The 18,669-nt window shown below is 34.7% G+C and overlaps 1 long non-coding RNA gene and 1 pseudogene across 2 annotated transcripts; both read left to right on the top strand.

Annotated features, from left to right (window-relative positions):
• Positions 1 to 5,260: 5,260 nt before the first annotated feature.
• On the top strand, positions 5,261 to 5,916 carry LOC147645071 (uncharacterized; annotated as a pseudogene). The gene is made up of 2 exons (XR_015270810.1): positions 5,261 to 5,555; positions 5,612 to 5,916. The product of XR_015270810.1 is annotated as an uncharacterized LOC147645071 (transcript).
• An 11,208-nt stretch (positions 5,917 to 17,124) lies between these two features.
• Positions 17,125 to 17,814, top strand: LOC110182562 (uncharacterized). The gene is made up of 2 exons (XR_002319574.2): positions 17,125 to 17,265; positions 17,334 to 17,814. It is a non-coding gene; the product is annotated as an uncharacterized LOC110182562 (long non-coding RNA).
• The last annotated feature ends 855 nt before the right edge of the window (positions 17,815 to 18,669 follow it).

Genomic DNA, 18,669 nt, shown 5'->3' with positions numbered 1-18,669 from the left:
CAGGTTGCCAGAAAATATATCAGTTGAAAATTGTTGATTGCTTTTAGATTATATATTTATATTTTTGGTTATTTAAAATTTAAATATATTTCAACTAAAGTCAATCTTGACTTATTAAATATGAAATTTCTATTTAACTTGAAAGATAAAAGTTAGGTAGAGAACTTTATGTTATATTGACATATAACTGACCATGTTTTAATACTAAATTTATAGAGATTTTTTTGTCTTAAAAATTGCAGACAAATATTAATAATTTATTATACAAATACTCTAATTAATATATATGTTATGCCTTTCTAAAAACCTTGGAAAAAAGCTATTTTGATTTATATACAAATATATATTTAATTTAATAAAACGAATTTCTCATTTCATTAATGTTTAAAATATCATTTAAAACCTCTCCTAAAAATTGTATACAATCTTTCTATATATTTTTTTTGTGCAAATGCCTAAAATCTATATTTCAAAAATATTTCCAATACCCTTCATCCACTTTTTTTGATTTTCAAAATATTTTAAATATTATTTATCCCAGTTTAAGCTTGACTCTTTTGCTGATTTTTCCATGGACATATTTTGGTGAATTTTTATATTCATTTTCATATATATTTTTTTTTTGGAACACCCACAGCCTGGGGATTATGGATGACAATTAGTATCTCTGCTGGTTGGCTGACTGCCTGCCTGGATGCTGCTGCTGCTACTGATGATGATGATGATGGCTCGGCCATGTCCTGTTCCAGGACCAGTTGCAACTGACAGCTTAGAAAAATCACCGCAGGAGCCTGATGCTGTCCAGGCTCTTCAAGTGTTATCCTGCGGAACTTTGATGAAGTATTTGTTGGCTAGACAAATGTGACATATCCTGGCCTCAAAACTGCCCACCACAATGCACTGATACAAACATTAAGCTTAAACTTGTAGCTTTTGAATTCATAGAAATCGGTCATTTTATTTATAAATAAATTATAAATATATCTAACACGATTTTCGGACAGTGTCCTGTCCAGCTGTAACTGAACAGCCTGTCATTAGTCATCTTCAAGCGGCGTTGAGTGGCATTATGTTGAAGCCTCTTCTCCACTCCACTGAAATTAATCTCATTTAATTTGAATTTTTATTTAAATTATGAAAATGCGTCCCCAAGAAACTTTTGTTCTTAACAAATTTTTTCGTGCCTCCTTTTTTGTTTTTGGTGCTATTATTATTTTTATTATTATTATTATTAAATGGCCGCGGACAGGGGTCGAAGGTGGGGATTGGATGGATGGATGGATGGCACGTGCTGCCGCTGCTCGTGGAACACTTTCCAATTTGTTGAAAACAATTTGTGACCCCGAGAACTGCAAACAAACCCAACAATGAGAACAAACAAAGTTCCCTGGGCGGGAAAAGCGAGAGCCTGGTTTATGGCCAGGAAAAGGGGCTTCGGGATCATATGCCACCTGCTGTGGAGGGGGGTGCTTGTGGAAAATGCTGTGCGAAAAGCAGGGGGACTAGGGGGAACAGGGGGGGACAGTCGTCGTGTGTCATTCTGCGGCAGAGCGCGGCACGGAAATGATTTATGAGTGAGCTGGGCCTGGGCCTGAGCATGGGCCCAAGGGCGCACCCCAAAGGGGCGAGCCGGAGGGGGCTTTCGACCCCAGAGCAGCTTTAAATAAATGACAGGGTCAAGGGGATGCTGCAAAGGTCCACAGGTCCTTCTCTCATCACATTGGCCGCATAAATGCTTAAATGTTTTAAAGTAGTTTTTGCTTTTCAGAAATAAAAGAAAAAAAAAGAGCATGAAAAATTAAAGAAATATATTCCAGTTCAGAGATTTATAAAATTTAAAAACTAAATGGAATTTAAGTTTAAGAAAATCTTAGCAAAAGTTCAAGGCAATACAAAAAAATATGCAAAACACAGACAAATACCGGGAACCAGGTTAAGAAAATCCTAAGTCGGCTAAGAACTCTTTTCTAACTAAAAACAATTACTCTCTAAACAGTCTTGTTTTTCTTTTAAAAACCATATTTCATTTCGAAATTTAAATGTAACCTGGATCATAAATGAATAGCATCATTATGCATTCCACAATCTTTAAGTTTTGGGGCATCTTCAGTCGCCCACGTCTTTGTGTCCCTTGGGAAAAGCGTTTTTAATTTAATTTTTTTTGTATTTCTTTTTTTTTTTGCCTTGGTCCGAAGATTCATTGTCCTGGAGCCCTATTATAATTTTTTTTTTGGGTATCCTGGCGCCTTGAGCCGACTTTTTAATTGCATTAACACGCTAATGTAAGTCGCATAATGCCGTCCGCTGTCCTCCACCTCCGCCATCTTTCATCAGAATGTTGCTTATTACATATTTATGTTTTTATATTCCACGAAATTTCTACTTCTACTTTTTTTCTGTTGATTGTGTTGGACATTCTCTCGAAGAACGTTGAATAAATTTTAATTGTCTTCGGGTGTCGCCAGGCATTTTTCTTCTCTTGTTTTTCTTGTATTTTCTTTTCTTTTTTTTTTGTTTTTTACGCCTCCAGGCGGGGCATTAAAAAATATTGCCCTGGAACATATGGACAGCGTTGTCTCCCGCCCCCACATTTTCCGGGAAGAGCAGCTTTTTTTTGGGTGAGGGGAAATAGTAAAAGCAGAGTAAAATTAGCAGGACGCTAAAGGGACAACCAGCGAGAATTTCTTACCTGTTGGCCATAAAATAAATTCCATTATACGAGCTTTTGTTGCTGCCATTTCGGGAATTCAGGGGACAAGGGCAGGGACAGGGACAGAGGTTTGTCGGTAATAATAATAAAAGCCCAAAATGACAACAAGAACAAGGGGACAGGTTGGACTATATAAGATGGAATAACATCCAGATGATGGGAGAAATGGAAAAAATATAATAAACATGAATATTCGCCATGAAAATGCGGCGGGGGAGGGAGATATTGATATGGGGGGAAAAACTTCAGGAGATTTGGAAATTTTTGTTAGAATAGCTAACAATTCTATGAACTAGAGACAATAAGAAGGAACTTTATAATTATATATATTTCATTAAGCTGAAGAAGTGCTTTAAAAATATATGTTAAGAACAAAAAAACTGCAAAGCTTAAAAGTAGTTTAAAAGGTGAAAGGATATTTATAATTTGGAATTTATAATTATATATTTACATAGCTACATTTATATATTTTTATTGTTTAAGAAAAGTTTTTAACCATTAAGAAAATACTTTGATTATTTAAATAAACTGAATGCCTAAAGAAACATTTAAAATCTATTAAAGAAACCCTATTAAATAAGCCTAAAATTTCCACCTCAAACTTGATGAAAAATCAAAAAAAAAATTGCTCCTTGGAGGAGGGAAAAATATCTAATAAAATAAAGTCTAAGGTCAAAGGACGAAGGACGAAGCCAATAACTGAGTAAACAAACACATAAAACGTCTCGCACACACACACACACACAGACACATGCGGGGAAAGTCGCGAAGACAAACAGAGAAACTTTTCCACAGAAGGTGCAAGAAAGTTACAATTTTTTCTCATTTTGTGTAAATTTAATTTTATCTCCGTCCAGGGCAAAACAAATATCACATCAACCCATTGCTCTTACTTTAATTCTTTCTTACTTTCTTACTTTCTTAGTTGCTTTCCTTTTTCCTTTCTCTGTGATTCACCACACATATCCTTCTGGCAGGACTCGAGGCAATCATAAAGCGGCACTGCCACACCCATTTCACCGTTGACCATTGTCAACTTTCGGTTTCTTGCAATGAACCTGCAATGGGCCTTACTCGATTTTGGCAATGACAGTGGCCTAGACCACGCCTCCAGGACCTCATACTCCTTCCACCTGGTTGGGAGCCAATAAAATGAGGACACGCTGCATGCGGTCACAGGTGAAAGGTCAGAGCCAAAAGCAATTAGCCTGCTGGCCATGTGTTTGCTTAGAAAATAAGAAATGAAGAGGAAACCATATCAATATATACATATATAGATTTCTATAAAGAATATAAATATATATATATATAGATTTTTATTTCTAGAAAAAAGATATGAAAATAATATAGATTTCTATAAAGAATATAAAAATATATACTATATAGATCTGTATAAAGTTTATAAATATATAATATATATATTTCTATGAACACAATTTTAAACCAAACAAGAGAGAAAACTAAAGATTCAAAATCTCATAACTAAGCCAAAAAAGCATTCATTTTCATTCGGAAAGCATTCCTATGCTAGTTTTTATTAGGTTAATAAATCTGCATACTTGAATCAAAATTTTTAAAAATTAAAATTTTTATTAATTTTTTGGTAAAATTGTAATGATGATTTTTTGTAATAAAATTTTTGAAAAAAATGTTTAAAATTTGTTTTTCCGTCTCCATGCTTAGAAAGTTCCGCCTGTTAATACTGATCAAGAATATATATGATTTATAGGGTCGGAAATGAGTCCTTCATTGATTAAAATTATATTTTCCTTAGCAAGATTCTTAAAATGCATTAATTTTAATTCGGAAAGCGGGCCTGGATAAAGTTTTTTAAGCATAAGAAATTTGCAAGCCGCAAAGATAATATTTGTAAAAATAAAAGTGGTTTTTTGATTATTGAAAATGTTACGATGCAACCCCTTTTTTTGTTATAATATTTTATATGATTTTTTTTGGGACAATCGAAGTTAGCAATTTGCATAACTACGTCAAAAATGCATTAATTTCTATTCATTTATACCACTCCTGTGATAGTTTTTTTAAGGTTAATAAATCTGCATACTTGATATAACATTTAAAAAATAACAATTTTTGTCGATTTTTCCCAATTTTAATGATGTAACCCCCTATCTTTTTTTGGAAAAATGTCAAAAATTTAGTTTTCTTCCCGACATGGCTAGAAATGCGCTTCGCCTGTTCATGCTGATCAAGAATATATATGATTTATAGGGTCGGAAATGCCTCCTTCACTGCGTTTCAAACTTCTGATTGAAATTTTAATCCCTTCAAGGGTATAAAAATGGAAATGTACATTTATTTTCTTATGGTTCCTAAAAAATTTAATTTTCAATATTAAGTCCATACACTCTTTTAATATTCATATATAAAATAATATTTAAAGGAAACGATATAAATTACAGGTATAAAGTTTATTTGCAATCAATATAATATAATATATTGGCTGCGTTTTGTAAAATAGTATCAATAAGAAAACATAATATTTGTGTTCCAAAATAAATCCAGTATTAAATTTGTCCGAAGCTTTGCCAAAGTGCCACGACCCGTCAAAACAATGCTGCCCGAATGACCTTTGCAGGGGGATGGATGATCGCCCACCGTATGCAAAATCCTTGCCCGAGGATCCTTGCTTATGGGTGTAAAATCACATGTTGAAATGGTTCAGATATTCAAAGTAGTTGAAGCCCGCGAAACACCAAAGTTGAGATTTAGCGAATGCGTTCCAATGGCCTTATTCTTTTGCAAAATGGTGATCGTGTGTGAAGATGAAGTAACTTTCAATTGGGTTGTCTGTGCCATCAATATGTCAACATCACTCGGCGGTGTCGTTCGTCTCGTACTTTTTATACCGGCATCCATTATTCTGACGGTGATGAACTATAGAGGAAGTTACATGGGGGATTTTGGACTTCCTGGAGAAACAAATCGAAGTCATAAGAACTCACAATTGGGGGTCGACATGCGACGTTATGGTCTGGAACCCTGGGCAGGCACTAATCCCATGCCTGCCCAGGATCTACTCTGCAACAAAGTCCTTGATTTGCAGATGGACGAGGAGAGCCAGGAACTAATCGAATCGAAATGCTCAAAATTTAGGTTTCAGTTGCGGACTATAGAATTTAGACTCGATACTTTGCGACTGTTTTCAAAATTTATGTTTCGGTAAAAATAATACAAATAATTTTTACTTTTCGGATTCCAGGAGGTGTTTACGGTACTAAAGGTTGTGCTGTACTGGTTAAACATCGAGATTAATACTATACAGCACAACTTTCAACTCTAAGGTTACTACGATGTCATGGCTTTGTGCTTTTTGAAACATTCATTTGGATTGACTAAATTACAATCCAAACAGTTTGAAAAGAAAGTTGAGATCTAACCGATCTTAGGACTAAGGTTAGAAAAACATTCAAAATACACCAATCTCACAAACTTACAGACAGGGTCTTAGGATTTTAGCAAAATAACCAATATAAATTTTGAAAGAAATCATAACAATTCTTTATGCTGCTCCTTAATACAATTTTTAATCAATTGTAAACTAAACAAGAAAGAAAACTAACTTCAAGCAACCTAAGTTTATATATCTTAAAATATTGAATATTTAAAAAAGGAAATATTTTTTAATAATAATTTAGAAAGCAAGTGTGGGGCATAAGCCCAAGACTATGTTTTGACCAAGGCCGAAAGTACTGAGCATTTTTGAATAAATAGAATTAGGTTTGATAACTTGATACAAAATGTAAACCAATTCAAAATTATGGGAACCTTAAGGAATAAAATTTAAGTAATATGCATGCATAAATAATAAATAATATTATAGAAAACAAGTGTTTGACATAAACCCAAAACTATTTCTCTTTTGTCCTGGCATTATTTATTCAACCATTGAGTAAGAAGCCATATCATTAAAGTCCAAGCAAATCAATGAAAAGGACCCCCAGAGGTCAGCAAACGGTAATGTGTTAGTGTACATGTATGTCCTGTGAGTTCTGTGAGGGAAAATGCGAACCGATTGGGACAGCAAAGTGAAAATCTACTGCTTAAAAATTGATTGTGAGGAACTCATTACCGATAGAGGATGAGGGACGCTTCCAACAGATGGAAAACAGAAAAACAGATGAAAAAGAAAAAAATGGAAAAAGAAACACAGCTCCTGCTCTCCGTTACGTTCCATTCAGATCCTGAGGGCGATGTGTTAATTTTCTTTGCTGGCACGTCCCTGTCATTGCCACTAGCCCATGTGCATTTCGATCAAAACCCTGCCTATTACCCACACCCACTCCCCCCCTTAGCATTGCAAGGCCACCCGACTCCTGGTTTTCCTTCGCATTTTCATTCCCAGCACCCCTCCATGGTTCCCGCTCATTTGTATGCCTGAATGCGTCTCCCTCCGCCTGCTTTCTTGTTTGCTTTCCATTTGCCGGGAAACTCGCCCGCCCCCTCCCCACCACCACCTCCTCTTCGTCCCTTTTGGATCCTTGCCCTATCCTACCCCCCCTCCGATGTCGTCCTCCGTTGGCAGTCTCAAGCAAAAGTCAACGACGCATTGGTTTTGAATGCAAATGTCCAGACGAGGACGGAGGCGAAAGGCAAGATGAGAAGCAATTTGCATGGCTTCCCTTATTCTTTTCAGTCATGCACTGAGAGAAAATGCCAAAAGCAACTATCTTGAAATTATATAAAATGGCAAGAATATGCCTTTACATTTAGCTTATAGAAAAGTCTTTCAACGAACCTTCTTCTTAGCTTCAATGAATCTTTTAATGGTAGCTAAATAGCATTTTTCTCCCCGTGTATTGTGTACTTATTGTTGTTTGTGTTGGTGTCTGTGGCAGTGGCGATAAGAGTAAGCCAAGTCGCTGCGCTGGAAAAGCCAATGGAAAAGCAAAGCCAAAGCCAGTGGCTGCTAAGGCCAAAGGAGACACCTTTCGGCGCCTATCGTCTTTCAATTAGTTTAATTAAATTGCAATTTTCTTATCTCGCCATGCAGCCTGGTCAGAGTGGCGTCCTTGGTCAGCTTAAGTCCTGTTTATCTTTTTCGTCTCCCTTGTTTTTCCTACCAGTTTTTTCTCCCGGAAACCCCACAATAGCCTTATTATTTCCCTGCTGTCTCAGCTGTTCTGTTTTCTTCTGTTTTTGTTAATTCCTTTGCTGCATTTTTAAAATGGCATCAAAAGTTCTTCACTCTTTCTACAGTGGTATAAGCCTAAAGGGCAATGCATTAATTAAAATTTTAAAGGGTTTTTTTTGTGTCTGAAAGATAACCAAGTCCATGAATCAACACATTTTCAATTACTTATTATGTTTTTAATTTTTTTAAATTTTATAAAATCATTTATCACTTTTAAATTCTCCCTTAATTGAGTTTAGGCTGAATGAGTCTAGCAAGTCCTTTTAAATTAACTTAGTCCTAGGCCTAGGTATTTTCTCTATTTTCACCAAGACTTACACCTGCGTTAACCGATTTTCCCCAAACTTTTCGGCTAGTTTTCTCCGCTTTTCCTAACCTTAAACCACGCGTCGCTTGCCTGCTCATTTGGACAGGCGCCAAAGTTATTTTACAAGTCCGCCCAAAACCAAAGGATATACGTATACGTATTCCTGGTATCCTAGGGGGAAAAAGGGGTGAAAAACTGTCTAAAGTGCGACCAAATGACCTTTTTAATTCGTGGCCATGCACTTTTTTCTCCTTTTCCCCTGCCGCTCTCTGCGGGGCATCGTTTTCCCTCGCTTGGCATTTCCCGGGGTCTTGGGTGTGAAATGAAATTTGCTGCTTTTGGCACAGAAAGAAAGTTGCAAAGATTTTTTAAGCGTGTCGCATGTTTTTCCCTTTCCAAAAAAATTTCATTTCATTTTCTTTTTTTTTATTGCACCTGTATGTTTGTCTGTCTGTTTTGGGAGTGTGTGTTTGGGTTGTAGAAATGTGTTAATGCTTAGTCCTGGTCCACAGAGAGAGAGAGAGTAGGTTAGGAATTCTGATACTTAATATATTTTAAAGATAGTTTAATTTATATATTTGGAAAATAAATTTAAACCTGAAGTCATATTATCTAGAAATTCGTACTTCTCTACATGAAATCCTTTATAAAGACTTCAATTTTTATTATTTTAAAGGTAACAACTTTATGATTCTATTAAAAGTTCAATACCCTGCCTCTTAATTAATCTTTTCTTATTAATTCCTTTAAATAAAAATCCAACTTAAATTCTAAAAAATTTAACAAACATTCGTTGGACTTAAAGCTACAGAAAAAATATATAGAGCTGCACCCATAATGCGATGTTGCAAAATTCTTGGCAAATTTTGGCGCTCACCGTGTCTGCAAATGAAGTCTGTGCGGGCATGTTTGCGGGTGTGTGTGTAGGTCTGTGGGTGTGTATGTGTGTGTTTCTGTTAAAATCAGCTTAAGCATTAGTGCTGGTCCAGCATCCTGTCCCCTCAGCCTCCACCTCCACTAGGGGCAACCGTGGGGGTAAAGGGGACTAAGGTCAAATCCATTTGACTCTCTGAGCAAATTGCAGCGCCATACTTCAGCAGGCGACACCGTTTCGTTACACCTCACCGACCATCGCACAGAGGGGATGAGACTATAATTGATCAATGTTATCGATATATTATCGAAATTTTATTTTTAATAATAAAAAAAAATAGTTAACTATTAAATTATTTATTTCAACAGAAGTCTATTATGAGTTTTTTTTATTTTTAAATCAATTTTAAGATCTTAGAATGAAAACTATTGCCAATTCATAATAATTTTGTATTAATTATTACCAATAAGGTATTACCAATTCATAATCATTTTTAAATAATTGCAGTATCCTTTTATTTGCCATTATTAATATTATATTTATATGATCTTTATTATCATTCTTTTAAATTTACATATTAATTAAAGTATTCCTTATTAAAATGTTGTAATAATTGTTACATGAAAGCGATTTATTGAATTGATTTCCCAGTATTTTTTTTATCTGCTTTAAATTAAACTAAAATTGTGAATTTCTTAGAATGAAAACACCAACCAATCCATAAACATTTAATAATTCGAATACCGTGTATTTTATTACTATTGCTATATTTATTATTACTTTTCTAAATGTATATACAAATTTTAGTATTAATTATTTAAGTTTTTTTTAAATGATTACAGGAAATTTATATAATGCTTTAATATAGACGTATTATTTACACTAAACTAAACTAAAACAATTATTTGGCAAGCAAGGTAAATTTTTATCATGAAAATAAATCGTTAAAATTATTGAACAATTTCTAGATAAAATATTAATTAATTTCCTTAAACGTAATAATTTTATATTGATCACTAAAAAAGTATATCACAAACCTTATATCAATATCAATATTAAAAATATTTAGGATATTTTTGTCATCCCTACCAAACACACACACTCCTTCCACACACACACACCTCTCCCACACACACACACGCAAATTAGTGCAAAAGGAAACGATGAAGAAGCAGCAGCAACAGCAGGGACGAAGGTTTTTTTTGTGGAAAACTGCCAACGCTGCATTTAACAATTTTAATGGATTTTTTCCCGCTGCCTCGGAAATTGAATCTTTAAACTTGACCCGCAGCTGAAGATTTAACACACACCTCCCCACACACACACACACACACACACACACACATAATTATGGCGCCCATAATGGCTGGGTGGGCGTGGCAAGAGCCCTTTCAAAAAATATATCTATATGTATATATGTATCCCCGCGAAATTCCAGGTGGAAAATGGTTCAACTGACAGCAGCTGCAGGAATTTCTGAATGCCGGAAAAATGTGTAAGAAAAGTGAAGTAAAGAAAAAGGCTTCACATCCGTATATCTGACTTATCTGCAGTGCGGAAAATGGCCAAAAGAAAAACGCCAAAGAATTAAGGATACTGAAATGAATATGATAGTATTTTTCTTTTTTTATGATTTAAGTTAAATTGCAATATATTCATGGGGGAATTATTCAGGCTTTTTATTAAAATATTTTATTCATGAAGAACAGATAGTTGTAAAGGGTTTATATTGTATTTAAGGATTCATATTTAAGGATTAAAATTTAAGGTTTAGTATTTAAGGATCTTAAAGGCTTAGAATATTCCTATTAGCTTTTCCTCAGTGGATCTATCTCTTTTATTGTCAACGACAAATGAAAATTCCACCTTGATGTTTTTCTCCCCCAAACCGTTGGCCTCGACATTTTCCTCACGTTTTCCTCCCTCTCCTCTCCACTGTTGTATATGTTTGTTGTTTTTGGTGTGGGCGCTCTAATAAACAAATAAGTGGGCGTGGCAGACGCTCAATTAAGGCTATTAACGGTACTACGACACTGGGCGGGAAAACTCTCTGTGTGTGTGTGTGTGTGTGTGTGTGTGTTTACGGAGGTGAGGGGGAAAGCAAAACATTGGCAGCCATTTGGTTTTATGACTCTCTCTATAAAAATTCCTTAGTTGAAATTTATTTGGACCATTAGATGGGGCATTAAGGCGTTTCCCAGGCACCGCCCATCCACCGTGCGATTCAACCATCATCAGTTCCCTAGCCATGATGATTATGCGTTGCCTCTTATGTTTTTATTGGCGTCCTCCTAGGCATTCTTTTTATTTTATTTTATTTCCCCCGCCTCCTCCTCTGTGTGTCCACCCCGTTTAGGGAAATTCAATAAGTTCTCCCAGTTCTCGTTTAAGCCAATTTTGTTTTATTTACGAGCGATACAAGCGAATAAATTAGGCAAAAAGCAAAAACAAAAAAAAAAATTGGCAGAAGGACAAAGCCAGTGAAAGCGAACCCAATATATACAAAAAGTGAGACCTTCAAGGGATTTAACCCATTTAAAGGTTGGGCATTCGTCAAATTGGCCATAAAAACGCTTAAGAACTGCCTGAAGGAGGCTTGGAAATAAAGGTTATTTAGGTTTTTTAAGAGGTTTATTTCCAGCTTATTAATATTTCTATATTTTCCAAAAGAAATCATCTTGCATTGATTTAAATCTAGAAAAGCATTTCAATAAGAAAAAGTATAGCTCCATAAAGGATTAAAAAACAGTTAAGCCAAGGGGCAAATTACTAAGTAAATATGCCCCTAATGGATGTGTCCTGTTCCAAAAGGACACACACACACAGATACTAGCATACTAGCACACACATACAAGTGCATACACACACTCTGTGGTTTCCATTAGGATTCGCAGGATCTGGTCCAGAGTCTGGAGTTGAAGTCGGAAGACAGAAACATTCTTGCATTTGGCCCCGCTCGGTGCTTAACTGCAACTGCAACTCGCTGTTTTGTTACCCTGGGATTTTAAGGGTATATTCACTATTTGAAAATTAAGGAAAATAAATTTAGTAATCAATGAATTCATTGGTGATTTATTTTTCTCAGTTTATTTATGATTTAAGTACTACAATCCTAAGCTTAAAGGTATGTCTTAGTGGTTTCTTTGATAGTTTTATAATAAAATCCTTTGAGGAATAAAATTTGCATTATAGTGTCATAACACCTTTGTTTTTTAAAGCTTAAAATTTACTATAATGCCTCGAAAATAAATCCCATATATCACATTTTAAGTAAAGGATAAAGGATAACTTTTATTCGAAAAACTTTCGCGAGGCTTTTCCGTTTGTTTTTGTTTTTGCGCGACAACAAACACACACACACACACATGGAAAATGCTGAATGGGCTGACTGTCGTAGAGAGAGGGGTGGGGAGAGGGGTTGAGAGGGGTTGGAAAAACGTAGGAGGGTTGTCTGGAATGTCTGCTTGTTCCTGCCACAAAAAAACACTCAAAGGCTGAAAAGCTTTTCGCTCACAAGTGGCAACCGGAAGTGTTGTGCGGCTCAAGAGCCTACTCAGCACGCATACTGCCACACACCCCACACACACACTCACACACTGGCACACACGCACTGTTAGTAAAAGAAGAAGAAGCAGCGGGCTAAGGATCAGAGGTCCTGGACACGGTAGACATGTTGAAAGGTGGAAATTGAGGCAATTTACTTTTCACAGAACAAGGCCCCCTTCTGCCTCCCTACCCATGCGACTTTTCAATTAACAGGCTAAAAATTACTTGCAACAAAATTTTCAAGGAAATTGATTTCCACAAAAAATGTTCTAGCTAATGAGAAAATTTTCACATTAATTATTGATCAAAGGAAAAGGTCAAAACTAGTCTGGGTTCTATATGCTAATTTAATTTATTAAGCCCGGAATTCCCTTCGATCCCTTGAAACTGATTTCTCTTAATTAAGCCAAGGAAACCGTCAACAGCTAACAAAAACTTGCGACTTTCCTTTCTCTACGGGAAAAAGAAGGAAAATATTTATGAAAATTACTTCGACAAAGTCGTCGCACAAATAAATAAAATGGCCCAAAATGTGGAGAGAAAGCCTAGGACCAAGAAGTAAAAGCACAAGCAAAAAGCAGAAGCAAAAGCAGGCTGGCAACAAACTAATCACAATAATCACGCTGAAATAAAATTAATAAAAATGCGTGGCCCGTTGGCACGGCAAGGAGCATTTAAGAACATAAATAAAAATTAGCAAAACCAACAAGGAGGCAACGAAAGGCAAACAACAAGGACTCCGACTTGGACTCGGAATGGGTCTCCTTCGGCGCTTTCTCCTTCTTCTGGCATCCTGATAATAAATGCCACAAATATAAAGAAATTACATAAGGAAGGAAGGCGGGCGACCGGAAAAGTTAAAGCAGCTAGCGAATAAACGAAAAACTAATAAAAGCCTTTGACCAACGTTCCCTGCATAAAAGGAAATTTTCTGGCCAGGATTTCTTATGGCCACGCCTCAGTAAATATCTACGTGTATATATAAAAATATATACAGGTAAAGGTCGAGTCATAGGCCAAGCTAATGACTTGCTCAAATTGAAGTCAGCGAAACTTCAGATTGTACAAATAATTAAATTTCACAAAAACAAAATGTCAAAAATTATAAGGAAACAAGAAAGAAAGCTAGCTTAGGCACTCCGAAGTTAGTATACCCTTGCAGATGGAAATTCGATTACTAGGAATATAACATTTGATATATATATTGTAAAAAAAACAAATAAAGTACAGCATTTTCATTAATTTCTGCGATTGTTTGTATGACAGCTATATGATATAATAAATTCTCATAACATTTTTTCACAAAATTCTAGATTAATATATATTGGATATTTATCAAATTTGATGAAAATCTGTCGAAAAATGGAATAGTTAAACCTTTTTTTTCTTAAAATTTTCCGATCGTTCCTATGACAGCTATATATATGTATATATAGTCCATCGATTTGCCATGCTCCGACTTATATACTAGTATAATTATATAGAAGAATATCTCCAAAGTTTCATTGAAATAGCTTGCTCTTAAATTTGTTCCAAAACAGATCTCGCACATGTGGCATATGATTCCCAACTTGTTCTAACATCCCCGGAACGAAGTGACTGCTGCCAGCCAGGTCTCAGATGTGTGTTGTGTTACAAAAGTTGCAAGTCATTGTTTATTAGTGTTCAAAATTAGTAACTGATCATACATACTTACTGGCCATAGATACTTACTGATCATAGTTACTAAGTGGCCATAGGTAAATAATGATCATAGTTACTTAATGTTGATTGATACTTACTGATCATTGTTACTTACTGTTAATAGATACTTAATGTGCATTGATACTTACTGATCATACATAGTTACTGGTCATATATAGATAAATACTGTTCAGAGTTACTTACTGATCACAGTTACTGGTCATAAATACTTATTGATCATAGTTAATAGTAGTAAGCCGAGCATAAATTATTGAAAAACATATCATCCCTTCTTAGTACTTAAATGCATTAACTTGAAACTCTAAATATCATCCCTTCTTTGTACTAAATCTATTATTTAATTGAAGCTCTATTGAATTATTAAATATTAATATAACACGTTAACTTTTTAGTGAAATTATATATATATATATTTAAAACTGAAATAAGCCCAGCAAAAATACATCATAGGAAATGCAACAGCAGTTCTTCCTACTTTCTTTATTATTTCAATCAAATTCAATTAACCAATTAAATATTTAACTTTTTAGTGAAATTATCTACAAAAAAATAAGCATAAATTATTGCAAATATTTAATGTTCAAGGACTTGATTTATTTTGGTTTTCAACTTCCTCTTCCCCTCTGCTCATCCCTTCCTCCTTCTCAACCATTGAACTTCTGACATAAATTGCATTTAATTTATGCACACAACATTTTCGATTTTGCCCCGCCAGCCCGTAATAATAATAATAATAATAATAATAACAATAACAATAGCCGCACCGAGAATAACAATTGCCGAAATTTAAATAATAAGCGATACATGTACCTGTACATGCACTATATACTATATATATGTACTGGATATAACCCAAACAATTGGCATAAATTTCCAAATTAAGGCAACTAACCCGGTAGCGACAAAATTTTCGCATTAATTAATTGTAGAAGACCTGATTAGGTGGGGGGGGGGGGGGCGGTTGAAGTGCTGAAGGTGGGGTTTAAGTAGAGGGGGAAAATTCGTGTTTTTCCAAACGCAACTCGATGCCAATTTCCCAGCCAATTAGAAGACGGAATGCACGGAGAAATTTAATTAACATTTTCAAATGTTTTGCATATGCCCGGACATGCTCGGTAGTAAAAACTTTTAGCCCCCCCATGCTGCCGCCGGTACTGTTGGCCACCATTTCGAGTAATTTGTCCGGAAATGTCGTTTGGGCCTTAACCCTTACTCGGGGGGCCCTGATTACTTTGACTCCACCTTTTGTCTCATGGAATGGAATAGTTTTTATGACACATCAACTGTTTCCATCTCTGCAAAAGGTACAGTCATGCTCAGGATAATAGTTTAATATGTATAAAATTAAATTCAGGAGAAGTATTTAGTATCATTAAAGATTTCTCTATGATATAAAATATATAGAAATCTTTAAAAAATTGTATACTCTTCCTGAAATTAAATTTGGATACACATATATGTATATATCTTAATTAATTTTAATGTTTCTCTTCTCTTAACTATTATTGCTTTATAAATACCCATACTATATATATTTACTTGCATATATGTACATGAAACGTGCTTAGAACCCCAAAAACAAAACCTTACCTCTGTGTTTTCGTTTGGCCAGAGTAAAAAGTTCAAATGCAAAAATGAAAATTAAATACAAAATGCTAAGTTCTTTCATCACTGCGGGTGCACAGGTGCACACAGGTGCGGAGGGAGTAGCACCGTCCACACCTGACTTTCGGTTAAAATGAAATTCCCCAAAAATTTGCCAAAAACATTTCAGCAACTTGAAGCTCAAGTGGCAGAGCAAAAATATGCATATAATTACATATATAAAAGGTCCTCTCGAACTTTTCTGGCCAACTCTGTGTGCGTGTGCTCGTGTGTGTGTTTTCTAATCTAATGGCATTTAGAGTAAGCATTAAATATAATGCAGTCTAGAGTGTATTTAAGTCAAGCTATTCGACTAAATAAATGTGACTGAATTTATTTGTATTTATTTTAAATTTTGATACACTTGCAAGGCAGTGAAGGCGTCATTTCCGACCCTATAAATTATATATATTCTTGATCAGCATTAACAGGCGAATCTTTCTGGCGATCTCAGGTAGCAAAACAGACATTTAAAATTTTTCGTTTTAAATGAAAGGGGTTACATCGGTTATGCATGCATATAACTTTAATTCCTTAAGGTTCCCTTAATTTTGAATTGGTTTAAATTTGATGTCAAGTTATTCAAATCTTATTCTATTTATTTTTAAAATTGTAAGTTCTTTCGGCTTTGGTCAGAATAAAGTTTTGGCCTATGCCAAACACTTGCCTCCTATATTATTAATAAAATATAAAACTTCATTTAATCAATGTTTAAAGGTATATAAACTTAGGTTGCCTGAAGTTAGTTTTATTTATTGTTTAATTTACAATTGGTTTAAAATTGTTTTAGGGAAATTTAAAAAAGTTTTTTGTTATAATGATGTGTTAAATCAAGACCCTATCTGTAAGGTCGTGAGGTTGGTTCCTTTTAAATCTTCTTCTATTCCTAGTCCTGTGATCGGTAGATCCTAACTTTCTCTTTATATTTTTTCGGCAATAATTTAGTCAATCCAAATGAAAGTTTGTTTCAAAAAGCACATCGTAGCAACCTTAGTGTTAAAAGTTGTGCTGTATAGTATTAATCTCGATGTTTAACCAGTACAGCACAACCTTTACTACCGTAAACACCTCCTGGAATCCGAAAAGTAAAAATTATTTGTTTTATTTTTACCGAAACATAAATTTTGAAAACAGTCGCAAAGTATCGAGTCTAAATTCTATAGTCCGCAACTGAAACCTAAATTTAGAGCATTTCGTTTCGATTAGTTCCTGGCTTTCCTCATCCATCTGCATATCAAGGACTTTGTTGCCGAGTAGATCCTGGGCAGGCATGGGATTAGTGCCTGCCCAGGGTTCCAGACCATAACGTCGCATGTCGACCCCCAATTGTGAGTTATTATGACTTCGAATTGTTTCTCCAGGAAGTCAAAAACCCCCCATGTAACTTCCTTTATAGTTCATCACCGTCAGAATAATGGATGCCGGTATAAAAACTACGAGACGAACGACACCGCCGAGTGATGTTGACATATTGATGGCACAGACAACCCAATTGAAAGTTACTTCATCTTCACACACGATCACCATTTTGCAAAAGAATAAGGCCATTGGAACGCATTCGCTAAATCTCAACTTTGGTGTTTCGCGGGCTTCAACTACTTTGAATATCTGAACCATTTCAACATGTGATTTTACACCCATAAGCAAGGATCCTCGGGCAAGGATTTTGCATACGGTGGGCGATCATCCATCCCCCTGCAAAGGTCATTCGGGCAGCATTGTTTTGACGGGTCGTGGCACTTTGGCAAAGCTTCGGACAAATTTAATACTGGATTTATTTTGGAACACAAATATTATGTTTTCTTATTGATACTATTTTACAAAACGCAGCCAATATATTATATTATATTGATTGCAAATAAACTTTATACCTGTAATTTATATCGTTTCCTTTAAATATTATTTTATATATGAATATTAAAAGAGTGTATGGACTTAATATTGAAAATTAAATTTTTTAGGAACCCTTAGAAAATAAATGTACATTTCCATTTTTATACTCTTGAAGGGATTAAAATTTCAGTCAGAAGTTTGAAACGCAGTGACCCTATAATTCATATATATTCTTGACCAGCATTAACAGGCGAATCTTTCTAGCCTTGTCGGATAGAAATTTTTTTTGCCAATTTTGTCAAAATTGTGAAAGGGGTTACATCGTAAAAATAAAAATAAAAATGGCAAAAATTTTATTTGATTTTAATTTTATACTGAGTATTTAGACTTATTAACATAAAAAAATAACAAAAAAAGCCTTCCGATTTAAAATTAATGCTTTTTTGTCTTAGTTATAAGTTTTTAAAAATGTAATTTGTCAGTTTTATCGAATATAAAAAAAATATTGATTCAATAATTAAATTGCCAACTTTAAGGGTATATAACCTTTGGCTTCCCGAAGTTAAGTTCCTTTCATTTTATAATATTACTATATTTTACTTAATTTCGAGTTGGGTTTATCTTTTGTGTGTGCATTGATTGTATTTGTAAACCTATTATGACTATTTGAAGAGTTTCAAACACTTGTTTTCCCAGTTATAAACCCTGTTTTTATTAATTTTCTTTGCTTTTGCTTGTGCGAATATTTTCTAAATTTATTTATAAGCATTCATATCTCATAACGTAAGTAACCCCCCCTTATTGCCCTTATTGATGCCAACTTAATTTGCTCATCAGACTATTACGAACTATTACGAGAAATTGTAGCACAGTTTTTGGGGCTAAAAACTCGCCCACTT

The sequence above is a fragment of the Drosophila serrata genome, unplaced genomic scaffold (genome assembly GCF_035046125.1).
Source record: "Drosophila serrata isolate PLE 108 unplaced genomic scaffold, ASM3504612v1 contig_23, whole genome shotgun sequence".
Classification (NCBI taxonomy): Eukaryota; Metazoa; Arthropoda; class Insecta; order Diptera; family Drosophilidae; genus Drosophila; species Drosophila serrata.
The sequence above is the reverse complement of the archived record's forward strand: the minus strand, read 5'-3'. Positions and strand labels throughout refer to the sequence as shown.